The 27,890-nt window shown below is 40.6% G+C and overlaps 1 long non-coding RNA gene across 1 annotated transcript; it reads left to right on the forward strand.

Moving 5' to 3' along the window:
- The first annotated feature begins 255 nt into the window (after positions 1–255).
- LOC126077461 (uncharacterized) lies at positions 256–27,164 on the forward strand. Its single transcript, XR_007517751.1, has 3 exons — positions 256–388; positions 1,787–1,993; positions 26,842–27,164. It is a non-coding gene; the product is annotated as an uncharacterized LOC126077461 (long non-coding RNA).
- The last annotated feature ends 726 nt before the right edge of the window (positions 27,165–27,890 follow it).

The raw sequence follows: 27,890 nt of genomic DNA on the forward strand, positions 1-27,890 counted from the left end.
CTTCCTGAAGATCACACTATACTTCTCTCTTTCTCTGTAGGATTTACAAACTGCCATTGGTCAACAGTACAAGAATCACTCCAGGCCGGACAACTTGTAAGGTAGGTAGCATTATTCAATTTTGATAACTCAGAGTTGATGCTTAGCTTGGACACCCAAATAAGCACTGACCCAGGAATTTCCCACTTCCTAAGAACACCCAGGAGTCCCTGGGGAATGTAAACACTTAACTTACTCAGTTGGTTACTGAAAGGTTGGAGGTTTGAGTTCACCAGGAAGGCCGGGCGATCTACGTCTGAAAAATCAGCCACTGAAAACCCTTTGGAGCCCAGTTCCACTCTGACACCCATGAAGTCACCATGAGTCTGGGTCTACTCAACAGCAACTGGTAAGAATACCCACTGGTAGATTGAAGTACTTCTTCTTAGCTAGCTGCTTATTTTGATGTTCCAGTCAGCACGGAGTTACATATCAAAGATATCCAGGTTGCCGGGTAGAATTTTTTACATCTGTGGAATCATCCCTACAGAGTATGTTCGAGATCAAATGGAGAGTTCATTCACCTGTTTTTTGACATGCAAATTAGGGAAAAGCAAACCTACACTAAGTACCAAATTATTTCCCCCCGCCCCCACACAAGTGACATGACATCAGTCCTCATGAATTAGATGCAGTTGTCATGGGGAAAAAAAAAAAGGATGGTAGGGAGAGTTCAGTGTTATTGAGTGACAACTGGAATCTGAAGAAAATCTTACCTAGAAAAGAAAAAAAGACTAGATTTAAAGTTTTATCAAACTTCCAACCAACCTGGATTAAGATTCAAAACGAGTATATGAACTCTCAGCGCAAAGACAAATTTTTCAAAAACTGATAAGCCTTACCAATAAGACTAAGGAACAAAAAGATCTAAACCACAGCTATATATAATTCCACTAGTAAGATCCATAATTCAAACCTTATTACTTTTAGGGAAGTGGATTTTTATCTGGGCTTGCGGCATCTGTCTCTTCTAATTATGTGCCAAAACAGAATTGTTCCTATTCTGGTACATAAGATCACTTTTACAGTACTGCGTGCTATTAATTATGTGAATAATATAAAGTATACTATTTTTTTTTTTTTTATACTATTACCAAAAATGAGTAGTTTGGAATATTAGTCAAAGGAAGAAAAACCTCTTTCACTAGCTTAATGCACTGATAGCCACAGGTTCTTCCCGGGCAGGGACACATGATACTTCTCAGCCAAGAACAGCCGTCTTCGAGGAGCCATATTGCTGAATGCAGATAGTCACAGAGTACAACATTTTCCTAGTTGACTGTGCTCACTGTTGACTGGCAATTCTTGGGTAATTTGGTGTTTTGGCTGGCCTGGCTTCTCAATACAAAGGGCTCTTTTGTACCTGTAAAGAGCTATCTTCAGAATAAAAGGATCAGATGTTCTTGTACAAAAACAGCAAGTGCTCCACCATTTACATAGCATGTGGATCTTAGGGGATTCACAGGAAGCACCCAGAGCAGAAGGTATATTGCTTGTCTGTGGAAGACCTTTCTGGTCTCAGGTGAATCTTTGTCCTTTTTGTCTTAACTGAATCTCTGTCTTCGGAAAGTCTTTTTGGTGTTACAGTGACAGCTAGCCTGTTACCACAGAGAATGGGACAGAGGCTGGATTTGGTTAGCCTTTGCCTTAAAGGCACCTGGTCTCCAGAGGTCCGCTCACCTGCACTATCATGGCTGTGACTATGAATAAGAACACCCCTAATTATTTCTGTTGCTACATTTGCTAGGAAATGTGAGTGATCATATGGGAAAGGGAATCTCAGTCCTACAACTGCAAGAAACATAATGTGATCAATAACAGAAATGAGCTTGGAAGAGGATGCAGAACCATAGACGACAACGCAGCCAACTGTTACTTCGATTTCAGCCTCGTAAGGCTCTGAGCAGAGAACCCAGTTATGCCATCTGGGACTTCTAATCTACAGAACTGTGAGGTAATAAATGGGAGTTGTTTCAATCCTTTAGATTTGTGGTAATTTGTTACGTAGCAGTAGGAAACTAATACAGCGCTAATGCGCCTTCCACAAAGGAGGAAAACGAGACTCAAAGAAACTAAACAAATTGGTTAAAGCTGTCTCATAACCTGGGAAGAGGGGCAGGATTTGACCTAGCCTGACTTCAGGGACAGTTGGCCTTCCTCCCTCACTGTCTCACCACCAAGGACGAGGACGGGAGGAGAGAGGCCCCCATACCATTGCTAAGTAATGTGCCAACCAATCAATAGCCACAGGGCGAAACAAGAATAAAGCTCCCTCTGACTCAGGAAGGGATGACTCAACTTCTTACTTATTTTTAGAAACCAGCCTGAAACTATTGGCTGAACAATAGCTGGAGTTTCTGCAGTAATCCTGATCCGTGGGAGTGGCCCCCAGTTTCTGCTCCATTGAGATGTATTCCCTGGCCTTGTTTTTTAGCTACAAGCGCCACTGATTCTCAAACTAGCAGAGCTGAATGGATTTAGACTAACATTCTAACAGGAGCAGGCAGTTGGGAGTAAAAAATCAAATCCTGTAGCTCTTGTTGATATGTTGAAACACACACATGGACACACTTATTGAATTCTTCTTTCCAAGGCCAGGCTTTGTAAATATTAGACTTCATAAAGACATGCCAGTTTAAAAAGGAGACATTTTTAAGAGCAGTTTCCATCAGGATCTGACTTTTTCCTCCTCTTTCCGCCTCTTTCCACTCCACCACAGGGCCTCTGGGCCTCCCTTGAATACACCAAACCCTGTCCTGCTTCAGGGACATTGCATTTCTGTTCCCCCAGGCCTCCTGCCCTAATTCACTCAGCTCTAGCCTCAAGTGCCATCTTACCAGAGTGTCTTTCCATAGCCATCTTATTTTAAGCAACAGTGCTCTCTGCTTGTCACTACCTTTTTGCCCTGCTTTGTTTTTCTTCATAGCACTGTCACCATCTGATATGCTTTGTATATAAAAATATACATATTTGTTCATTTATTGCCTGTCTCCCACACTAGAATGTAAGCTCTTTGAGGGCAGAGAGAATTGGTCTGTTTTATTCATCGCTGTATCCCCAGTGTCCATAAGAATTCATGACACATAGTAGGAACTTGCTGAAGGGGAAAAAAGAGGGTGCTGGGGTCGTTCAGTGGTAGAATTCTTGACTTCCATGTGAGAGACCAAGGTTCAGCTCCTGGCCAATGCGCCTCATTCCCAGCCATCACCCCTGTCCATCAGTGGAGGCTTGTGTGTTGCTATGATACTGAACAAGCTTCAGCAGAGCTTCCAGACTAAGACAGACTAGGAAAAAAGACCTGGCAATCTACAGCCCAATCATATTGTACGTGGGTTCCCCATGAATCAGGCCAACTCGACAGGCAATTAACAACAACACCAACTCAAGTAGGACCTCAAATATTTGTTGAATGAATTAATGACTTGGAAACAAAAGCAGTGTATATGTTAACATAAAAATTTGTCACTCTTGAGGTATCTCTGCACCTTACTCTTCTTTTTTTACTTTTGTGGTACCATTTGCTTAGCAGTTCAATATGGAAAATGTACTGGATTGCACTGTTACATGAAGCCCAGAATAAAAAAGGCTAAAAACTAGAGATAGTGTAGTATGAGAACAAAAAGTCCTTTCCTTTCCTTTTAATAGTTGCGTGACCTTGGAGAAGTCATTCATTTCCCTGGGCTCAGATGTCTTTTCATTTAAGTGGAGATAATGGTAGGGTCCTGTTTGAAGAGGTCAGATCAAATGGATTTTGGAGATTTCTCCTTACTCTAAGATCCTTTGAAAGTAAAACTCAGTTTTCAGGGAATCAGGAAATATGGATTTTAGCCAATGATGCAGTAGTTAAGCACTGGGCTGCTAACCAAAAGTTCTGTGGTTTGAACCCACCAACCTTTTCATGGGAGAAAGATGTGGCAGTCTACTTCTGTAAAGATTTACAGCCTTGAAAACCCTACGGGGCAGTTCTACTCTGTCTTACAGGATCATTATGAGTCATAATCGACTTTATGGCAACAGGTTTGGGTTTTTTGCTATGTTAAATGTAAGGGGCCCTGGTAGTGCAGTGTTAAAGCACTCAGCTGCTAACCAAAAGGTTGGTGGTTTGAACCCACCAGCTGCTCTGCAGGAGAAAGACGTAGCAGTCTGCTTTGGTGAAGTTTACAGCCTTGGAAACCCTATGGGTAGGTCTACTCTGTCCTATAGGGTCACTATGAGTCGGAATCAACTCAATAGCAATGGGTTTGGTTTTTTTTTTTTTTTTTTGGATGTTAAATGTAAACTGATGTTTGGATGTTAAATGTAAACTGTTGTTAAATGTAAACTGTAACTTAGAGCAAATCCTTTAACCTCTCTGAGCCTCTAGATAAACAAAATTTCTTTGAGGTCATTTTGAGGTCAAGTTCAGTTACCAGTTGGGAGGGGAGGTGAAAGGACCTGGGTTAACCAGATGTTCTGGTGTTTTTAGGCCTTAATCTCTGTTCCTATGGAGTCTGGGTCTGCCTATTGTCTAGTGGGGATGAGGATCAAGAATGAAGAGTCAACTCAATAAATACTTTCTAAGCACTTTACAGATGCTATGCACTGGGAATATGGAAATGAACATGGCAGACTAGGTCCCTGGTCTCTTGTATTCTAGTGGTAGGAAATAGACAGTAAACAGGTAAATGGGAAATAAATCAAGACTCTGCTAAGTTCTAGAAAGGGAATACTGTAGCAGGATGTTAAAATGAAGAATAGCAGATGGAACTATTGAGTTAACAAGTCAGGCCTTTCTGGGCCTGTAAAGTTGAGCCACAAAGAATGGGAGACATTTAGTCAGGGGAAGGGTATTCTAGGAAAAGGGAAAGGCAAGTACAACAATCAAGGCCTTGAGGCTGAAAATCAAACCCAAACCAAACCCACTGCAGGCTGGTTGATTCTGACTCATTGCAACCCCATAGGGTTTCCAAGGCTGTTTACATCTTTACAGAGGCAGGCTACCACATCTTTCTTCTGTGGAGCCGCTGGTGGGTTTTTTTTTGTTGTTGTTGTTTTGTAAATCACCTTTAAAAATCACCTTTATTGAGATATAATTTACAGATGATAAAATGTACCCATTTTAAGTTTATCTTTTGATGAGTTTTGGCAAATTTATACACATATGTAACCACCACCATGATCAGGCAAAAATCATTTTTATCATCCTAAAAAGTTCTCTTCTGCACTTTCCCATTCTCTATGTTGTTTTCAGTATAAAATAATAGGTTCTCTCGACCCCCTGACAACAAATCTTGGTGTCAAGTCAAATAAGCATTCCAGGAAGGTGGGCAGGGTTTACGCTCTGCCTGTCTGTGCCCCCAACAGACACACCTACACTGTCATGTAGACTCGGGTACATGTGTGTTCCTTGTTAGAAAACCCAGAACCATGGGATGCCGAGGGGATTTCTTCTACCTGACTGCCTGTCGTGAGCCACCAGGCGACCAGTCTCTCCCAGCGACGGCTGGTGGTTTTGAACTCTGATATTCCCTTAGCAGTCAAACGCTTTAACCACCGCTCCACCAGGACCTGACATAGGACAGTGTGTTCAGGATGTAGTGATTGAAGGGACAGGAGCCTGAGACAAGGCTGTAAGGCAGGCAGTGAGTGAGGGCTTAGAGGTCATAGTTAGGATGGCGATCCATCCTGGTTTGTCCGGAACTGAGGGGTTTCCCTGGATATGGGACTTTTAGTGCTAAAATTGGGAAAGTCCTGGGAAAAACGGAATGAGCTGATCACCTTAGCCATGGTAAGGAGTTGGGGTTTCCTTTTTCTGCAATAGGTGGGCACTGATGGTTTTATGCAGGGAAATGATACGTTGTGATTTCTGTTTTCATATGTCACTCTGGCTTTTGTGTGGCAAATGCATTGGAGAGGAGCAAGCTGGAAAAAAAAAGGGGGGGATAATTAGCCAATTACTGCGATCATCCATGTAAGCTAGCAGAGTGCACTAAAATAGAGAGGTGGCAATGAAGATGGAGAGAAGAGATGGATTTTGCAGGTACAATGGGCAAGACTTGGGAACATATGTGGTAAAGGAAAAGGAGGTGTTAAGGATGGCTCCCAGGCTTCTGGCTCTAGTAACTGGGTACTGTAATTGGTTTTGGCAATGGAGGAAAGTCTGGGAGGACAAAGCGTGGAAGTCAGGAATGGGTAGAGATAGGGGTATCTAGAGTGTCATTTTGATCATGCCAAGCCTCTTCCGCTTTATAATTCCAGAATCCTATGACTTGTGTACCATTATCTCACTATAAATTTAGAGGAAAATATGATGGTCAGAGTGAAGACACTCTTATTAAACATATTTTGTAAGCAGTAGCTAATTAGTTCTTACAAGAGTTGTTCTGAGTTGTTAATTACCTGAACCCCATTTTATAGGTTCTGGAGAACAGCAAGTTAAGTGTCAGTGGCTTGCCTAAGGCTACAGTAAATTATAGAGCTAACAGCAGCACCAGTTAATTCCTTGTACTCCTCTGCTCTGCCAATCTTTTAAGAGTAGCCCTTTTGGTTAGGATGAGTAAAGCTAATGGTATCTGGGAGAGTAAGGCATGGATCTGAGGTCAAGTTCTGGCTGTGTCCCTTATTGTTTATGTGACCTGGACATATAAAATAATAACAATGTCCTGAGCCTCAGTTTCCTTATCTACAGATTAGTATCTATCTTACAAAGTTAAATGCTGAGCAAGTTCCTACTGTATGTTGTATCCTCTACCTAAAAATAATTTCCCCCAGATAACTACTGTCATCCTATCAGAAAACATTTCTCTGATCACCGTATTATAAATTAACAGCATAGCCATTCAAAGGCATCCTTCACCCCTCCCACCTTTAGCCTTGTTTGATTTATAGCACTTATCACCACCTGACTATTACACAGCCATTTTCATAAGATCAGGGATTTTCTCGATTTTGTGCCTTGCCATTACTCCAGTGTCCAGAATGGTGTCTGGCACAAGTGGGTGCTCAATATTTGATGAATGAATGAATAAGTCAAATGAAATTATGCATATAAAACACTAAGCGTAATATCTGTGCAAGGTCTCAATAATTGTTAAAACAAACAAAAAAGAAGCCAAACCAGTTGCCATCAAGTCAATTTCAACTCATGCTGACCCAATGTGTGCAGAGTAGAATTGCACTCCATAGGGTTTTCAAGGCTGTGAACTTTCAGAAGCAAATCTCCAGGCCATTCTTCTGAAGTGCCTCTGGGTGGGTTTGAACCACCAACATTTCAGTCAGTTGTCGAATGCTAACTATTTGCATGGCTCAGGGATTCGATAATTGTTAGCCATTACTTTATCAGAATAGGAATTGGGACACATACTTAATTTTATATATTCCTTGTCTAAGAAACGATTTTAGCAGCTTTTTCTTTGTATATTTATATTAAAAACAAATCTTGAGGCTATTCTTGAAAATGTACTTTCTAGTTTTATACTGTAGTTGATTAACATACAGACAAATTCCTTGGTAATTCTCATTATCATTTTATAGATTACAGTTATGTCAATGCTATGGATTGAACTGTGTCTCCCAAATCCTAAACTCTATGCTTGTAAATCCTAACCTCAACGCTTGTGGTTATAATCCTATTTGGGAATGGGTTGTCTTTGTTACGTTAATGAGGTAGGATTATTGTAGGGTGTGTCTTGAATCAATGACTTTTGAGATATAAAAGAGATTAAACAAGCAAGCCAGCAAGCGGAGATGGGGGAAGATTGATGCCAAGACACATGGAGATCACCAATGAACCAGGAAGAAGTAGAAGAAACAAGGACCTTCCCCCAGAGCTGACAGAGAAAGAAAGCCTTCCCCTAGAGCTAGCACCCTGAATTTAGACTTCTAGCCTCCTAAACTGTTAGAAAATAAATTTCTGTATGTTAAAGCCACCCACTTGTGGTATTTCTGTTATAGCAGCACTAGATAACTAAGATAGTGGCATAAGAACAAACTGCTCAAGGCACAAACTCGCAAACAGTATTTCATGGACCAATAAAATTGACTGAAGGTTCAAAAGTAAGCTACCCACTTAGACGGGAATAGAAATTTTATTTTTAAACAATTAAGATCAAAATTGAATTACAGATGTTTTTCCATCTTGCAGACCTCCCAGGGAAGAAACAGAAAGCTATAAACCTCTGTAAAAGTACTCAAATTTGACAGACAGTCTCAGACTGGATAAAGAAACACAATCCGTCTATATGCTGCCTACAAGAGACACACCTTAGACTTAGAGACACAAACAAACTAAAACTCAAAGGATGGAAAAAAATATATCAAGCAAACAACAGGCAAAAAAGAGCAGGAGTAGCAATATTAATTTCTGACAAAAGAGACTTTAAAGTTAAATCTACCACAAAGGATAAAGAAGGACACTACATAATGATTAAAGGGACAATTGACCAGGAAGATATAACCATATTAAATATTTATGCACCCAATGACAGGGCTGCAAGATATATAAAACAAATTTTAACAGAACTGAAAAGTGAGATAGACACCTCCACAATTATAGTAGACTTCAACACACCACTTTTAGAGAAGGACAGGACTTCCAGTAAGAAGCTCAATAGAGACACGGAAGACCTAATTGCTACAATCAACCAACTTGACCTCATAGACTTATATAGAACACTCCACCCAACTGCTGCAAAGTATACTTTTTTTTCAAGCCGCACATGGAACATTCTCTAGAATAGACCACATATTAGTCATAAAACAAACCTTTGCAGAATCCAAAACATCGAAATATTACAAAGCATCTTCTCAGAGCACAAGGCCATAAAGTGGAAATCAATAACAGAAAAATCAGGGAAAAGAAATCAAATACTTGGAAACTGAACAATACCCTGCTCAAAAAAGACTGCGTTATAGAAGACATTAAGGAGGGAATAAAGAAATTCATAGAATGCAACGAGAATGAAAACACTTCGTATCAAAACCTCTGGGACACAGCAAAAGCAGTGCTCAGAGGCCAATTTATATCGATAAATGCACACATACAAAAAGAAGAAAGAGCCCAAATCAGAGAACTATCCCTACAACTTGAACAAATAGAAAGTGAGCAACAAAAGAATCCATCAGGCACCAGAAGAAAACAAATAATAAAAATTAGAGCTGAACTAAATGAATTAGAGAACAGAAAAACAACTGAAAGAATTAACAAAGCCAAAAGCTGGTTCTTTGAAAAAATTAACAAAATTGATAAACCATTGGCCAGACTGACTAAAGAAATACAGGAAAGGAAACAAATAACCCGAATAAGAAACGAGATGGGCCACATCACAACAGACCCAACTGAAATTAAAAGAATCATATCAGATTATTACGAAAAATTGTACTCTAACGAATTTGCAAACCTAGAAGAAATGGATGAATTCCTGGAAAAACACTACCTACCTAAACTAACACAATCAGAAGTAGAACAACTAAATAGACCCATAACAAAAAAAGAGATTGAAACGGTAATCAAAAAACTCCCAACAAAAAAAAGCCCTGGCCGGGACGGCTTCACTGCAGAATTCTACCAACCTTTCAGAGAAGAGTTAACACCCCACTACTATTAAAGTTATTTCAAAGCATAGAAAATGATGGAATACTACGTAACTCATTCTATGAAGCCACCATCTCCCTGATACCAAAACCAGGTAAAGACACCACAAAAAAAAGAAAATTACAGACCTATATCCCTCATGAACATAGATGCAAAAGTCCTCAACAAAATTCTAGCCAATAGAATTCAACAACATATTAAAAAAATAATCCACCACGACCAACTGGGATTTATACCAGCCATATTCTTATGCAAGGCTGGTTTAATATTAGAAAAACCGTTAATGTAATCCACCATGTAAATGAAACAAAAGACAAAAACCACATGATCTTATCAATTGATGCAGAAAAGGCATCTGACAAAGTCCAACACCCATTCATGATAAAAACTCTCAGCAAAATAGGAATTGAAGGAAAATTCCTCAACATAATAAAGGGCATCTATACAAAGCCAACAGCCAGCATCACCCTAAATGGAGAGAGCCTGAAAGCATTTCCCTTGAGAATGGGAACCAGACAAGGATGCCCTTTATCACCGCTCTTATTCAACATTGTGCTAGAGGTCCTAGCCAGAGCAATTAGGCTAGACAAAGAAATAAAGGGCATCCGGATTGGCAAGGAGGAAGTAAAATTATCTCTATTTGCAGATGATATGATCTTATACACAGAAAACCCTAAGGAATCCTCCAGAAAACTACTGAAACTAATAGAAGAGTTTGGCAGAGTCTCGGGTTATAAGATAAACATACAAAAATCACTTGGATTCCTCTACATCAACAAAAAGAACATCGAAGAGGAAGTCACCAAATCAATACCATTCACAGTAGCCCCCAAGAAGATAAAATACTTAGGAATAAATCTTACCAAAGATGTAAAAGACCTATACAAAGAAAACTACAAAGTACTCGTGCGAGAAACTAAAAAGGACCTACTCATGAATAGGAAGACTTAACATAGTAAAAATGTCTATTCTACCAAAAGCCATCTATGCATACAATGCACTTCCGATCCAAATTCCAATGTCATTTTTTAATGTGACAGAGAAACAAATCACCAACTTCATATGGAAGGGAAAGAAGCCTCAGGTAAGTAAAGCATTACTGAAACAGAAGAAGAAAGTGGGAGGCCTCACTCTACCTGATTCTAGAACATATTATACAGCCACAGTAGTCAAAACAGCCTAGTACTGGTACAACAACAGGCACATAGACCAATGGAACAGAATTCAGAACCCAGATATAAATCCATCCACATACGAGCAGCTGATATTTGACAAAGGCCCAGTGTCAGTAAATTGGGCAAAAGATAGTCTTTTTAACAAAGGGTGCTGGCATAACTGGATATCCATTTGCAAAAAAATGAAACAAGACCGATACCTCACACCATGCACAAAAACTATCTCCAAGTGGATCAAAGACCTAAACATAAAGACTGAAACGATAAAGATCATGGAAGAAAAAAAAGAGACAACGTTAGGAGCCCTAATACAAGGCATAAACAGAATACAAAACATTACCAAAAATGACGAAGAGAAACCAGATAACCGGGAGCTCCTAAAAATCAAACACCTATGCTCATCTAAAGACTTCACCAAAAGAGTAAAAAGACCACCTACAGACTGGGAAAGAATTTTCAGCTATGACATCTCCGACTAGCGCCTGATCTCTAAAATCTATATGATTCTGTCAAAACTCAACCACAAAAAGACAAACAACCCAATAAAGAAGTGGGCAAAGGATATGAACACGCACTTCACTAAAGAAGATATTCAGGCAGCTAACAGATACATGAGAAAATGCTCTCGATCATTAGCCATTAGAGAAATGCAAATTAAAAGTACGATGAGATTCCATCTCACGCCAACAAGGCTGGCATTAATCCAAAAAACACAAAATAATAAATGTTGGAGAGGCTGCGGACAGATTGGAACTCTTATACACTGCTGGTGGGAATGTAAAATGGTACAACCACTTTGGAAATCTATCTAGCGTTTTCTTAAAACCCAGAAATCCCACTCCTTGGAATATACCCTAGAGAAATAAGAGCCTTTACACGAACAGATACATGCACACCCATGTTTATTGCAGCACTGTTTACAATAGCAAAAAGCTGGAAGCAAACAAGGTGTCCATCAATGGATGAATGGTTAAATAAATTATGGTATATTCACACAATACTACGCATCGATAAAGAACAGTAACGAATCTGTGAAACATTTCATAACATGGAGGAACCTGGAAGGCATTATGCTGAGTGAAATTAATCAGATGCAAAAGACAAATATTGTATAAGAACAGTATTATGAGATCTTGAGAAATAGTATAAACTGAGAAGAACACATACTTTTGTGGTTACGAGGCGGGGAGGGAGGGAGGGTGGGAGAGGGTTATTTACTGATTAGTTAGTAGATAAGAACTACTTTAGGTGAGGGGAAGGACAATACTCAATGCACGGAAGGTGAGCTCAACTGTACTGGACCAAAAGCAAAGAAGTTTCCGGGATAAACTGAATGCTTCAAAGGTCAGAGGAGCAAGGGCGGGGGTTTGGGGACCATGGCTTAAGGGGACTTCTAAGTCAATTGGCATAATAAACTCTATTACGAAAACGTTCTGCATCCCACTTTGAAATGTGGCGTCTGGGGTCTTAAATGCTAACAAGCGGCCATCTAAGATGCATCAATGGGTCTCAACCCACCTGGAGCAAAGGAGAATGAAGAACACCAAGGTCACAGTATAACTAAGAGCCCAAGAGACAGAAAGGGCCACATGAACCAGAGACTTACATCATCCTGAGACCAGAAGAACTAGTTGGTGCCCGGCCACAACCGATGACTGCCCTGACAGGGAGCACAACAGAGAACCCCTGAGGGAACAGGAGATCAGTGGGATGCATACCCCAAGTTCTCATAAAAAGACCATACTTAATGGTCTGACTGAGACTAGAGGAATCCCGGCAGTCATGGTCCCCAAACCTCCTGTTGGCCCAGGACAGGAACCATTCCAGAAGACAGCTTATCAGACATGGAAGGGACTGGACAGTGGGTTGGAGATAGATGCTGACGAAGAGTGAGCTACTTGTATCAGGTGGACACTTGAGACTGTGTTGGCATCTCCTGTCTGGAGTGGAGATAGAAGGGTAGAGAGGGTTAGAGACTGGCAAAATTGTCACGAAAGGAGAGACTGGAAGGAGGGAGCGGGCTGACTCACTGGGTGGACAGTAAGTGGGAGTATGGAGTAAGGTGTATATAAGCTTATGTGTGACAGACTGACTTGATTTGTAAACTTTCACTTAAAGCACAATAAAAATTACTAAAAAGTACTCCAATTTCTGGTTCAAGAAGAAAGTCCTGGTGATCTACTTCAGAAAAACCAGCCACTGAAACCCTTATGGACCACAGTTCGACTCTGACACGCATGGGGTCGCCATGAGCCGAAATGACTTGGTGCAACTTGTGGTTTTTTTTTTTACTGTGTGCCAGGCGCTTCCCTAAACATATTACAATTTTAACATATCTAATTCTCACAACAACATTGTGAGGGTAAAAAAAAAAAACAAAAAACCCATTGCCTTCAAGGCAATTTCAATTCACAGTGACCCTATAGGACAGAATCGAGCTGCCCCATAGGGTTTCCAAGGGTGTAATCTTTATGGAAGCAGATTGCCACAGGTACTATTATACCTCTTCTACAGAAGAAAAAAAAAGGGACACAGAGATTAAGCAATTTTCCCAAAGTCATAAAACTGATAAGTGGGGAAGCCAGGGTCCAAACTCAGGCAGTCTGGCTCTACAGTCCATACACCCATCCAAGATACCACCTTGAACTCCATATAACCAAAAAAAAAAAACCAAACCCAGTGCCATCAAGTCGATTCCTACTCATAGCGACCCTATAGGACAGAGTAGAACCGCCCCATAGAGTTTCCAAGGAGCACCTGGTGGATTTGAACTGCCAGCCCTTTGGTTAGCGGCCGTAGCACTTAACCACTATGCCACCAGGGCACTCCACGTAGGTGTTGTATTATTTGGCAAATTTTATTTTGAATTGTCTATGGTTTGGAGGGGAGTCCCTGGGTGGTACAAACAGTTAAGCGCTTGACTACTAAACAAAAGATTGGCAGCTCGAATTCACCCAGAGGTGCCTCAAGGAAGAAAGGACTGGAGATCTTCCAAAAGGTCATAACCATTGAAAACAATACGGGTACAGTTCTACTCTGACACACATGGGGTCACCATGAGTTGGAACTGATTAGAAGGCAACTGGTTTGTTTTTTTTAAAAAATTATGGTTTGGTGGGCACCAGAATCTGCCAGTGTTTATGGTCATTAGTCTTGGTAGTTATTTAATAACTATATCCAATGGTAGTCCACTGAGAAGCTCAAACCACTCTGGAGTGCTGTGGGCCTATAGGGCTTGGCATTGAACCTTTGGTCAGGTTGGCTCGCTGCCCTAGCTTTGCCCCAGAAACCTGGAGAGAAAAGATTCCCTTCCTAAGTCCAGGGCTCAGATCTCTGTTTTAAGAGTGGGTTGGTTTCTCCCTAAACAAAAACAAACTCTAATTTATGCTGTACTATAAAAAAAAAAAAAATTTTTTTTTTTATCAACTAGTTTGCAAAGCATAGCTGTCAGCTCCTTCTGATGTTATCAGAATTAACCATTTGAACCAACATGCCCCTAAAACTATTGGTGAGTCAGTTCAGACTGAAAAACACAAAATATGCTAACTGGCATGGGAACAGGTAGAAGAAAGCTGAACCTCTTAAAGTCTGATTCATTGGAAAAAAGAAAAATAATCACACGTCATCAGATTGGAATTTTTGTTCACTGAACTAAGAAGTATAGAGCCTTCATGCTTTCACAGGTGGCTGTTGTTGTTAGGTGCTGTCCAGTTGGTTCCAACTCATAGTGACGCTGTGTACAACAGAACAAAACACTGCCTGGTCCTGTGCCATTCTCACAATCATTGCTATATTTGAATCCGTTGTGGCAGCCACTATGTCAATCCATCTCATTGAGGGTCTTCCCCTTTTTCACTGACCTTCTACTTTACCAAGCATATCCTTCTCCAGGGACTGGTTTCTCCTGATGACAAGTCCAAAGTATGTGAGACAAAGTCTCACCATCCTTGCTTCAAAGGAGCATTCTGGCTGTACTTCTTCCAAGAATATTCCATGGAATGTTCAATATTCTTCACCAACACCATAATTCAAAGGAATCAATTTTTCTTTGGTCTTCCTTGTTTATTGTCCAGCTTTTGTATTCATATGAGGTGACAGAAAATACCATGACTTGGGTCTCCAAAGTGACATCTTTGTTTGTTAACACTTTAAAGAGGTCTTCTGAAGCAGATTTTCCCAATGCAACATGTTGTTTGATTTCTTGACTGCTGTTTCCATGGGTGTTGGTTGTGGACCCAAGTAAAATGAAATCCTTGACAACTTCAGTGTTTTCTCCATTTATCATGATGTTCCACCACTTGTCTGTCATTTTGTCATACTGTGGTGGTCTGTGTGTTGCTGTGATACTGGAAGCTATGCCACCAGCATTTCACATACCAGCAAGGCCACTCATGGTGGACAGGTTTCAGTGGAGCTTCCAGACTAAGACAGGCTGGGAAGAAGGACCTGATGATCTACTTCTAAAAAAATTGGCCAGTCACTTCAAGCCATCATGGTGCCATAGACAGAAGCACCATGCCATCCCTCCAGAGCAAAGATCTAAGTAAAACTAAGTAAAACAAAGACAAATGTCATTCCTGGAACCTGAAGTGTCAAAAGAAGGGACAAAGAACTCAGCCAAACACCAAGTGGAATAAGAAACTAACAGAGGACTGAGAGCGAGGAGAGATACCTGCCGAGGTTCTCTATCAGCTAAGGCAGCATGGATTCACCATCTTGGACTCCTGTCAGAGATCGGCTGATAGGGAACATGGGAAAGCAGCTTCACGGAGCTCCCATCAGGAGACAGCACCCAGTAACCAGCGATACATGCTTTCCTACCCCCATTCTCTTCCTGCTCCTCTACCTCTAAGCTTTCTGGCTGGCTGTGGTGGCTCCACAGCCAGGTGGTGCAGAGTTGGTGCCACTTGGATTCACCTCACCCACATGGCAGATTGGTGGACAGGGAGTACAGGAAAGTAGCTTCACAAAGTTCCCAGCAGGAGACAGAGCACCTGGTAATGAGTGATATATGCTTTTCTAGCCCCCACCCTTCTTCCCCTACCCCTTGGGCCTCCTCTGCTTCCCACCAGCCATGGTCTACCGGCCAGGAGGAAACTGCTTCTGCCCTGGGCGGTTTGAATTGGCCCCACCCACACTGGCCAGATCCCTGAGCTATTGTAGCTTCTTTCCAACTCTTTTCATTTCTTCTGAGCCTCCCATCACCTCCCCCTCCTTTCTCTGGAACACCTGGCTCCATGTGCCATCCTTGCTTCTTCTTGAAAGGCTGTGAAGCCCCACTCAACTGGGGATCCACTCCCCCAGCCTGTAACACAATGCTGGTGGGATCTCTGGGGCTTTTTGTTTTGTTTTGCTTTGTTCTGCTTTGTTCTGTTCTGTTTTGTTTGTTTGTTTGTTTGTTTTCTTTCTCTTTTTGCACTTGGGGCCCCCTTCTAGCCGGACTGCACTGCACGGCCTAGGAGCTACTCCTCCAATCTGCACAGCCAAGTAGGTGGGATCTGTGGGCATTTCTTTTCCTTTTTTTTTTTTTTCCTTCTCTCTTTTTCCCTTTCTGTCTTTCTTCATTTCTCAGTTCTCATCTGTGTATACTTACTCTCTTTGCCAGTCTCCTGAATATCTGGTGTGACATCTATACCCCATCTAGGCAGGCTATACTTTGCAACCTGGGAGGCTTCCCCAGTCTTCACAGCCACGATGGTGGAACCCCTGGGGGCTTTTCTTTTCTTTTTTTCTTTCCAAATTTTTGTCTAGTTATTATTTTTTTCTTTTTCCATTTTTTTTTTTTTTTTGTTGTTTTCCTTTTTGCTTTTTCCATTTCTGGGTTCTCATCTCTCCACTCCAATGGCAAGCTCCTTTTGAACTCTTTTTTTTTGGGGGGGGGGAGTGCTTTTTTTTCCCTTTGTTTCTTTTTGGCTCATGTCTCTCTCTCCTCTTTCCCATACCAACACTTGCTCCATACATCACAACCTCCCCCCTCTTTCCTGCCTACCTGCCCCATGCATTGAGCATCACACCTTCGAGCAACACAGTCATGGCCTACCAGAACCTGCCTGGCACTGATTCCTGGTCTGCCCTGTTGGCCCTAGTAAGTGCCACAAACAACCCATCCCAGCCCCTCCCCTTCAGCTGGGCCTGTCCTGCTGCACCATAGCTGAGTGACTGGCCCTACCCATTTGACAAGGAGTTGAAAAGTATCATGACTACAGATGAGCAAACAACAAAGAATGCACAGCCCACCTGCTCAGACATAACCAAATAAAACAAAAAGCCAGGACCCAGCAAACAAATCTACGATCAAGAAACAAAGAAAATAACTACTGAATGTCCCGAAGATAGCAGACAATATCAAAACATATTAAAAAGCAAGAGAGGTTGGTTCCAGTACACAGCCAAAATAAAACATCAGATGACTTTCCAGTAGAAGAAAAGGCATAGAACTACCTAACAGGAAATTCAAATCTCTAATATTCAGAGCTATCCAAGAGTTGAAGCAAAAAGCAGACAAAAATGAAGAAAAAATAGACAAATTTTTGGAAAAGGCAGACAAATTCATGGAAAATACAGACCAAAAAATGGAAGAATTCAGGAAAATAATATAGGAAAAAAATGCCCAAATAAATTCACAACTAGAAATCATACAAAAACAACAACAATTAGAAACCCAAAAGGTAAGCAACAAGATTTCAGAAATGGAAAGAGTCATAGAAGTACTGAGGAGCAGGTTTGAAATGATGGAAGACAGGATCAGAGAAATCAAAGACAAACACTTGGATGCACCCCTGTTTGAGGAAAAACCTGAAAAAAGAACTAAGAAAAATGAGGAAACCCTAAGAATTATGTAGGATACAATCAAAAGCAAAAATTTATAAGTGATTGGAGCTCTAGAACAGGGAGAGAAAACACAGAGAAGATTATTGAAGAATTACTGACAGAAAGCTTCCCTAATATCGTGACTGAGGAAAAGCTGACCATCCAAGAAGCTCAGCGAACCCCATTTGGGATAAACCTCAAAAGAAAAACGCCAAAGATATCATAATCACACTCTCTAAAACCAAAGACAAAATCCTGCAAGCAGCTCGAGAAAAACAAAAAGTCCTATACAGAGGAGAAACAATAAAACTAAGCTCTGATTAACTGGCAGAAACCATGCAGGCAAGAAGGCAATGGGATGATATATATAAGAAAAACATTGCCAACCATGAATAATATGCCATGTAAAACTTTCATTCAAATATGATGGTAAAATTAGGACATTTCCAGATAAACAGAAATTAAGGGAATATGTAAAAACCAAACCAAACCTAAAAGAATTATTAAAGAGAGTCTTTTGGTCTGAGAACAAACAACAGCAGACCACAGCCTGAATCTAGGAAGCAAGGTTGTACCAGCCAGATACCAATGTAGGAAATGAACTCTCAAGGACTATCCAAAACCAAAAGAATTGCAATGGGGAACCAGAGAGGTTAATCTGTAAATGACAACAACATCAGACCAATAAAAAAAGGGAATAAACAGTGTAGTTATGGGACTTTCTAATGGAGAGGAAGGCAAGGCGATACCAAGTAATAATAGACTGGTTCAAACCAAGGGAGATACAGGTAAATTTCAGGGTAACCACAAAGAAAGTTAACACACCTACTCATCAAAATAAAGAAGAAAAACAAAGTCTCTATAAAAACAAAATCTATAAAAAACAAAAGAAATCCACAAACAAATGAAAAAATTGGCCAGTGAACACCTTATAAGTAGCAGCAGAACATTGTCTGATACAGTGCTGGAAGATGAGCCCCTCAGGTTGGAAGGCGCTCAAAGTACAAATGGGGAAGAGCTGCCTCCTCAAAGTAGAGTCCACCTTAATGATGTGGTTGGAGTAAAGCTTTTGGGACCTTCATTTACTGATGTGGCACCACTGAAAATGAGAAGAAACGGCTGCAAACATCCAATAATAATCAGAATGTGGAATGTACAAAGTATGGAAAATAGGAATTTGTCAAAAATGAAATGGAACGCAAGGGTGACTAAGCCAGTATTTCACCCTGAACACAAAAGACTGTTGCTTGGCGCTTCCCTCACTATAATTAGCTCTTGCACAAAGGGAATGAAGAACTGAACACTAGAGGTCTTTGGCTGTGGGCCAAGCCCTCAGAATTACTTATTTTATTTTGGTTGAGGAAACAGAGGGTAAGAGGGTCATATCTAATACACAATTTCTTCACAGGGCGCTGATTCACATGCAATGAGATGATAACCATGCATGCTTCTGTTTATGAGAAACAAGAAGTTTCTTCCAAGAAACTTGATTGCCCAAGCTGGTTTGAACTAGTAGAGGGCTGGTAAATGTATGGCAACCAGCTTCGAAGGGGAGGGAGGGACTGATACTTAGTGTTTGCCGATTTCTGTTGTATAAATGTTCCCACTCAGGCTGATTTCAAGCTACTAGCCTAACGTCAACATTATGTCCTATAGCGTAGCTATGAGTGAGAATTGCCTCGAGCAAAACTGGACCCTTCGGGACCTATTCGGGAATCTGACGTCAAGGACCCCTTGTGGCACAGTGGTTAAGTGCTAGGCTGCTAACCAAAAGTTTGGTGGTTTGAACCCATCTGTTGACAGTCTGCTTCTTTTAAGATTACAGCCTTGGAAACTCTGTGGGGCAGTTGTACTCTGTCCTATAGGGTAACTATGAGATTTTAAACAGACATCACTAATGAGGAATTAGAAAGAGATGCACAATAGCAAATGGGTATATAGTTTAACAACATAAAGATACAGTTGATGTAAATATCCTGTTACAGATAACAGTAAAATGTAGTAAAATAATCAGAAAGTGATGCATTTAAGTATTTATTCATTTTCAGTGTAATTTATTTGATTGCAAATTTATAAAATTTAGTCTTAATAATGGCTGTGTTTACCACTTGACTCCCCATCTTTCTGAAAATTTAACAATTTGCTCCCACTAGTCTGTATGAGCCGGTACATGGTGGCTCCAACACACTGCTAGTGTGAGACCTGTGGCAGGAGTCACAGTGTGGTCTGGAGTTCAGACAAGCCCAGCAGGCCTGTCACTTCAAAATAGAACTCACCCATTCTCATCTGAGGCTACTACTTTCTCATTCTGTGAACCTCAGCTAGTCATTCTAACATGCCTTGCCTCACTTTACTCATTGGCAAAATGGAGAAAAGACCACTTCATTTCCTAGTTGTAAAGTCTGTGTTGCTGTGTGTGAACTGAGTCAATTCCAACTCATAGTGACCCTATAGGACAGAGTAGAACTGCTTTGTATGATTTCCTAGGCTGTTATCTTTATAGAAGCAGATTGTCAGGTCTTTTCTCTACTGGAGCCACTGGTAGGTTCGAACCACCAACCTTTTGGTTAGGAACCAAGCACTTAAAAATTGTACCACCACGGCTCCTTCCCCTGTCACTAACTCTTTACCCTGCTTTATTTTTCTCATAAAATTTTCACCACCTGATATGCCTTGTATATAAAAACATATGTATTTGTTCCTGGTTATAGAATCTATGGGTTATCTAATCCAAGCCTCTGGTTTTACAAATGAGGAAAATGAATCTATGAAGAATCACATAATAGTACTAAGAGCTGACACTGTTTAAACTCTTTCTATATATTGGTGTTTCAGTGGTAGAACGCTCAGCCTTCCATGTGGGAGACTTGGGTTCCATTCCCAGGCAATGTACTGCATGCGCAGCCACCATCTGTCAGTGGAGACTTTCTTGGTGCTTTGATGCTGAAGAGGTTTCAGTGGAGCTTCCAGACTAAGAGGGACTAGAAAGAAAGGGCTGGGGGTCTACTTTCACAAATCAGCCAGCGAAAACCCTATGGATCACAAGGGTCTGGTTTTGCCCTGTTGGGCATGGAGTTGCCAGGAGGTGGGTGCTGACATGACAGTAGCTAAAAACAACATGCCAATGACTACACTGGGTGCATTAACAGATGATCTCACTTCAACCTCATAAAAATCATATGAGTATTCTAGCGCACATGGAACATTCTCTAGAATAGACCACATATTAGGTCATAAAACAAACCTTTGCAGAATCCAAAACATCGAAGTATTACAAAGCATCTTCTCAGACCACAAGGCCATAAAAGTGGAAATCAATAACAAAAAAATCAGGGAAAAGAAATCAAATACTTGGAAACTGAACAATACCCTCCTGAAAAAAGTCTGGGTTATAGAAGACATTAAGGAGGGAATAAAGAAATTCATAGAATGCAACGAGAATGAAAACACTTCCTATCAAAACCTCTGGGACACAGCAAAAGCAGTGCTCAGAGGCCAATTTATATCGATAAATGCACACATACAAAAAGAAGAAAGAGCCCAAATCAGAGAACTGTCCCTACAACTTGAACAAATAGAAAGTGAGCAACAAAAGAATCCATCAGGCACCAGAAGAAAACAAATAATAAAAATTAGAGCTGAACTAAATGAATTAGAGAACAGAAAAACAACTGAAAGAATTAACAAAGCCAAAAGCTGGTTCTTTGAAAAAATTAACAAAATTGATAAACCATTGGCTAGACTGACTAAAGAAATACAGGAAAGGAAACAAATAACCCGAATAAGAAACGAGAAGGGCCACATCACAACAGACCCAACTGAAATTAAAAGAATCATATCAGATTATTACGAAAAATTGTACTCTAACAAATTTGCAAACCTAGAAGAAATGGATGAATTCCTGGAAAAACACTACCTACCTAAACTAACACAATCAGAAGTAGAACAACTAAATAGACCCATAACAAAAAAAGAGATTGAAACGGTAATCAAAAACTCCCAACAAAAAAAAGCCCTGGCCCGGATGGCTTTACTGCAGAGTTCTACCAAACTTTCAGAGAAGAGTTAACACTCCACTACTGCTAAATGTGTTTCAAAGCATAGAAAATGACGGAATACTACGTAACTCATTCTATGAAGGCACCATTTCCCTGATACCAAAACCAGGTAACGACACCACAAAAAAAAGAAAATTACAGACCTATATCCCTCATGAACATAGATGCAAAAATCCTCAACAAAATTCTAGCCAATAGAATTCAACAACATATCAAAAGATTAATCCACCATGACCAAGTGGGATTTATACCAGGTATGCAAGGCTGGTTTAATATTAGAAAAACCATTAATGTAATCCACCATATAAATAAAACAAAAGACAAAAACCACATGATCTTATCAATTGATGCAGAAAAGGCATTTGACAAGGTCCAACACCCATTTATGATAAAAACTCTCAGCAAAATAGGAATTGAAGGAAAATTCCTCAACATAATAAAGGGCATCTTTTCTTTTACACAAAGCCAACAGCCAACATCACTCTAAATGGAGAGAGCCTGAAAGCATTTCCCTTGAGAATGGGAACCAGACAAGGATGCCCTCTATCGCCGCTCTTATTCAACATTGTGCTAGAGGTCCTAGCCAGAGCAATTAGGCTAGACAAAGAAATAAACCGCATCCAGATTGGCAAGGAGGAAGTAAAATTATCTCTATTTGCAGATGACATGGTCTTATACACAGAAAACCCTAAGGAATCCTCCAGAAAACTACTGAAACTAATAGAAGAGTTTGGCAGAGTCTCGGGTTATAAGATAAACATACAAAAATCACTTGGATTCCTCTACATCAACAAAAAGAACATCGAAGAGGAAATCACCAAATCAATACCATTCACAGTAGCCCCCAAGAAGATAAAATACTTAGGAATAAATCTTACCAAAGATGTAAAAGACCTATACAAAGAAAACTACAAAGTACTACTACAAGAAAATAAAAAGGACCTACCTAAGTGGAAAAACATACCTTGCTCATGGATAGGGAGACTTAACATAGTAAAAATGTCTATTCTACCAAAAGTCATCTATACATACAATGTACTTCCGATCCAAATTCCAATGACATTTTTTAATGTCACAGAGAAACAAATCACCAACTTCATATGGAAGGGAAAGAAGCCTTGGATAAGCAAAGCATTACTGAAAAAGAAGAAGAAAGTGGGAGGCCTCACTCTACCTGATTTTAGAACCTATTATACAGCCACAGTAGTCAAAACAGCCTGGTACTGGTACAACAACAGACACATAGACCAATGGAACAGAATTCAGAACCCAGATATAAATCCATCCACATATGAGCAGCTGATATTTGACAAAGGCCCAGTGTCAGTAAATTGGGGAAAAGATAGTCTTTTTAACAAATGGTGCTGGCATAACTGGATATCCATTTGCAAAAAAATGAAACAGGACCCATACCTCACACCATGCACAAAAACTAACTACAAGTGGATCAAAGACCTAAACATAAAGACTGAAACGATAAAGATCATGGAAGAAAAAAAAGAGACAACTTTAGGAGCCCTAATACAAGGCATAAACAGAGTACAAAACATTACCAAAAATGATGAAGAGAAACCAGATAACTGGGAGCTCCTAAAAATCAAACACCTATGCTCATCTAAAGACTTCACCAAAAGAGTAAAAAGACCACCTACAGACTGGGAAAGAATTTTCAGCTATGACATCTCCGACTAGCACCTGATCTCTAAAATCTATATGATTCTGTCAAAACTCAACCACAAAAAGACAAACAACCCAATAAAGAAGTGGGCAAAGGATATGAACACGCACTTCACTAAAGAAGATATTCAGGCAGCTAACAGATACATGAGAAAATGCTCTCGATCATTAGCCATTAGAGAAATGCAAATTAAAAGTACGATGAGATTCCATCTCACTCCAACAAGGCTGGCATTAATCCAAAACACACAAAATAATAAATGCTGGAGAGGCTGCAGAGAGACTGGAACTCTTATACACTGCTGGTGGGAATGTAAAATGGTACAACCACTTTGGAAATCTATCTGGCATTATCTTAAACAGTTAGAAATAGAACTACCATAAAACCCAGAAATCGCACTCCTTGGAATATACCCTAGAGAAATAAGAGCCTTGACACAAACAGGTATATGCACACCCATGTTTATTGCAGCTCTGTTTACAATAGCAAAAAGCTGGAAGCAACCAAGGTGTCCATCAACGGATGAATTGTTAAATAAATTGTGGTATATTCACACAATGGAATACTACGCATCAATAAAGAACAGTGACGAATCTGTGAAACATTTCATAACGTGGAGGAACCTGGAAGGCATTATGCTGAGCGAAATTAGTCAGAGACAAAAGGACAAATATTGTATAAGACCACTATTATAAGATCTTGAGAAATAGTATTAACTGAGAAGAACACATACTTTTGTGGTTACTGGGGGGGCGGGAGGGAGGGTGGGAGAGGGTTTTTTACTGATTAGTTAGTAGATAAGAACTGCTTTAGGTGAAGGGAAGGACAATACTCAATACATGGAAGGTCAGCTCAACTGGACTGGACCAAAAGCAAAGAAGTTTCCGGGATAAACTGAATGCTTCAAAGGTCAGTGGAGCAAGGGCGGGGCTTTGGGGACCATGGCTTAAGGGGACTTCTAAGTCAATTGGCATAATAAACTCTATTATGAAAACATTCTGCATCCCACTTTGAAATGTGGCGTCTGGGGTCTTAAATGCTAACAAGCAGCCATCTAAGATGCATCAATGGGTCTCAACCCACCTAGATCAAAGGAGAATGAAGAACACCAAGGTCACAGGATAACTAAGAGCCCAAGAGACAGAAAGGGCCACATGAACCAGAGACCTACATCATCCTGAGACCAGAAGAACTAGTTGGTGCCCGGCCACAACCGATGACTGCCCTGACAGGGAGCATAACAGAGAACCCCTGAGGGAGCAGAAGATCAGTGGGATGCAGACCCCAAGTTCTCATAAAAAGACCATACTTAATGGTCTGACTGAGACTGGAGGAATCCTGGTGCTCATGGTCCCCAAACCTTCTGTTGGCCCAGGACAGGAACCATTCCCGAAGAGAACTCATCAGATATGAATGGAACTGGACAGTGGATAGGAGAGAGATGCTGATGAAGAGTGAGCTATTTGTATCAGGTGGACACTTGCGACTGTGTTGGCATCTGCTGTCTGGAGGGGGGATGGGAGGATAGAGAGAGTTGGAAGCTGGCAAAATTGTCTCGAGAGAGTGGAAGGGCTGACTCATTAGGGGGAGAGCAAGTGGGAGTACGGAGTAAAGTGTATATAAACTTACATGTGACGGTTTGACTTGATTTGTAAACGTTCACTTGAAGCTCAATAAAAGTTAATGAAAAAAATCATATGAGTAGATACTATTATTATTATTTCCATTTTACAGATGAGAAAACTGAGGCATGAAGGTTAAGTAATATTTATGGCTCTATTTCTAGAAACCGGTAAAGTCAGGACTGAAATTCAGACTGTCTTCCCCAAGAGCTCATGCCCTTGAACACTATGGCCCCATAGTTTGTAAATGAGAGCATGGGGGTCAAACCCAGGTCTTTTAGCTCCTCTGGAGGTATAAAGATTGAAAAAAATAAAATATGTGACTGTTTTGTTGTTCTTGTTCCTTTATTGTCAATGGAAAAATAAAGGTTTGGAAGAGTTGCGTCACGTGGTAAAATCAGTAGAGTTATCAAGAATGAATATGAGTTTCTCCTAGGTACCCTGAGAACAGGCAAATCTGCAATAATGTGACTGTGACAGAAAGTAGTACTTTTTGTTCCTTTTCTTAAACAGAATAATACGTTATGCATTTGTCATAGGACAGTATGTCATGTTGTTGTGTGCCATCAAGTTGATTCTGACTCATAGCGACACTGTAGGACAGAGTGGAACTGCCCGGTAGGGTCTTAGGCTACAGCAGTCTTTACAGGGCAGATTGCCAGGTCTTTTCTCCCACAGAGCCACCTTCTGAAACGCCAACTTTTTGGTTAGCAGCCACGCACTTGAACTTTGCACCACCAGGGTTCTTTGTATATGCCATAATATCTTAAAAATGATTTTCGAAAACACGTTCACAAAATATGCCCAAGGATATGTATTGCATTGTTTCAAAAGTAAAAGATCAGAAACAAACTAAATGTCCATAAAAAGGAATACTGATAAAATAAATTTTGGCAAATCTACAAGTGGAATATTAACAGCCTTTTTAAAAAGTGAGGCAGATTTATAAGCACATACAGAACCATCTCCAAGTTACATTGTAACTGAAAAAGTGATGTCAGAACAGTGGTAGTATGCCACCAGTTATGTAAAAAGAGAAAAGGGAAATGGACATATGCATACATGCTTGTGTATCCACTGAATATCTCTGAAAAGATACACAACAAATAACAGTAGCCTCTAGGAACCTGGGGGATCAGAGTGGGAGGGAGGTTGCATTTTTACAGTCTAGCACTTTGTATTGTTTGGCCTTTCACCATAAGCGTGCATTACCTTTTCAAAAATAAGTTAAAAAATCATTTTCACATGTATCATCTCTTTCATTCTCCTTATAACCTTGTCAGGTAGGTAGGGCAGATTTCATTCTTCTCAATTCAAGGATGAGGACATAAAAGTCCATAGAAAGGTGACTGGCTCAGTGTCACCCAAAAACGTAAGTGGTCTGCAAGTTCTGGCTGAGACAGCATGAAGCTATGCAGTGAGAGAGACAGGATCCCAAATGATCTCATTCTCAGTTCCAGCTTGTGCTTTTTCCATTGGGTACTGGTCATTGGAGAGTCCCTGGGTGGTGCAAATTGTTAAGTTCTCAACTGCTACCAGGAAGGTTGGCAATATGAAACTACCTAGAGGCACGTTGGAAGAAAGCCCTGGCAATCTGTTTCCAGGTCACAGCCTTGAAAACCCCATGGGGTACAGTTCTACTCTGCAAAACATGGGGCTGCCATGAGTCAGACTCAACCTGACGGCAACTGGTTTTTGGTTTTGGTACTGATAGTTGATTAGTAAATAAGTGATGTTTCATAAATCAGTCCCAGAGGGGTTACATAAGGGAACAGTTACGAGCATAGACTCTGTAACTTGGCAGCCTGGGTGTGCATCTGGATTTTGCAATTTATTGCTGTGTGACTTTGGCAGGTTACTTTACCTCTCTTTGCCTTGAATTTCACAGATGTATGATGGAGATATGCCAGAAGAATGAACAAATCTGTCTTGGAAGAAGTACAGCCCCAATGCTCCTTAGGAGCAAGGACGGTGAGACTTCATCTCACATACTTTGGACATGTTATCAGGAGGGACCAGTCCCTGGAGAAGGACATCATGCTTGGTAAAGTACAGGGTCAGTGAAAAAGAGGAAGTCTCTCAGCAAAATGGATTGGCACAGTGGCTGCAACAATGGGCTCAGACATAGCAGCAGTTGTGCGAATGGCGCAGGACGAGTCGATGTTTCACTCTGTTGTACACGGTGTTGCTATGAGTCGGAACCAACTTGACGGCACCTAACAACAACAACAGGTTTGTTGTGAGGATTAAATAAATTCATACCAGTAAAAAACACTTAAAGGTGTCTGGCACAGAGTAAATGTTACGTAAGTGCTTATTAAATCAATAAAAGCACACCAATGCCCGTTTGGCACCTTAGGGATCATCTTTCACTGAAAAGCAGCACCTCCTCTTGACTTCGAGTTTTCATCACCCAAACTGAAAGCCTCCGATTGTGTTTTAGAACAGGACTGTGGTTGCATCATTTTTAAATACCCAGCCATACCTTGCACAGAGCTTTGTATACAAAAGGTGTACAGTAAATATTTGCTAAATTGGTTTTAAGTATTTAGCTCCAAACCAAAATATGCTGCTCAGTCTTGGAAAACATTGCCCCCCCACCCCATTCCTTGTCATTGCCATTAAGGCTTTTAGAACTATTTTGTTATACATTTGTTTATTGAATAGGCAACATATGCATAGGGTAAAAACGTAGAGTTTACAGAAAAAAGGAAGCCTTCCCCTCCCAAGGCCTGTAGCCTCCAATTTATCCTCTCCAGAGTCAACCATTAATCATTTCTATACATCTTTGTCTGGGGTGAGAACATGAAAACTGGAACTAGCTGGCCTAGGTTTAAATCCTGGCTCTACTACTTGCTAGCTGTGTGACCTCAGGCAAATTACTTAACCTCTTTGTGTCTCTGTAAAATGAAGATAATAATAGTACAACGACCTCCT

The sequence above is a fragment of the Elephas maximus genome, chromosome 5, assembly GCF_024166365.1.
Source record: "Elephas maximus indicus isolate mEleMax1 chromosome 5, mEleMax1 primary haplotype, whole genome shotgun sequence".
In the NCBI taxonomy this organism is placed as follows: Eukaryota; Metazoa; Chordata; class Mammalia; order Proboscidea; family Elephantidae; genus Elephas; species Elephas maximus.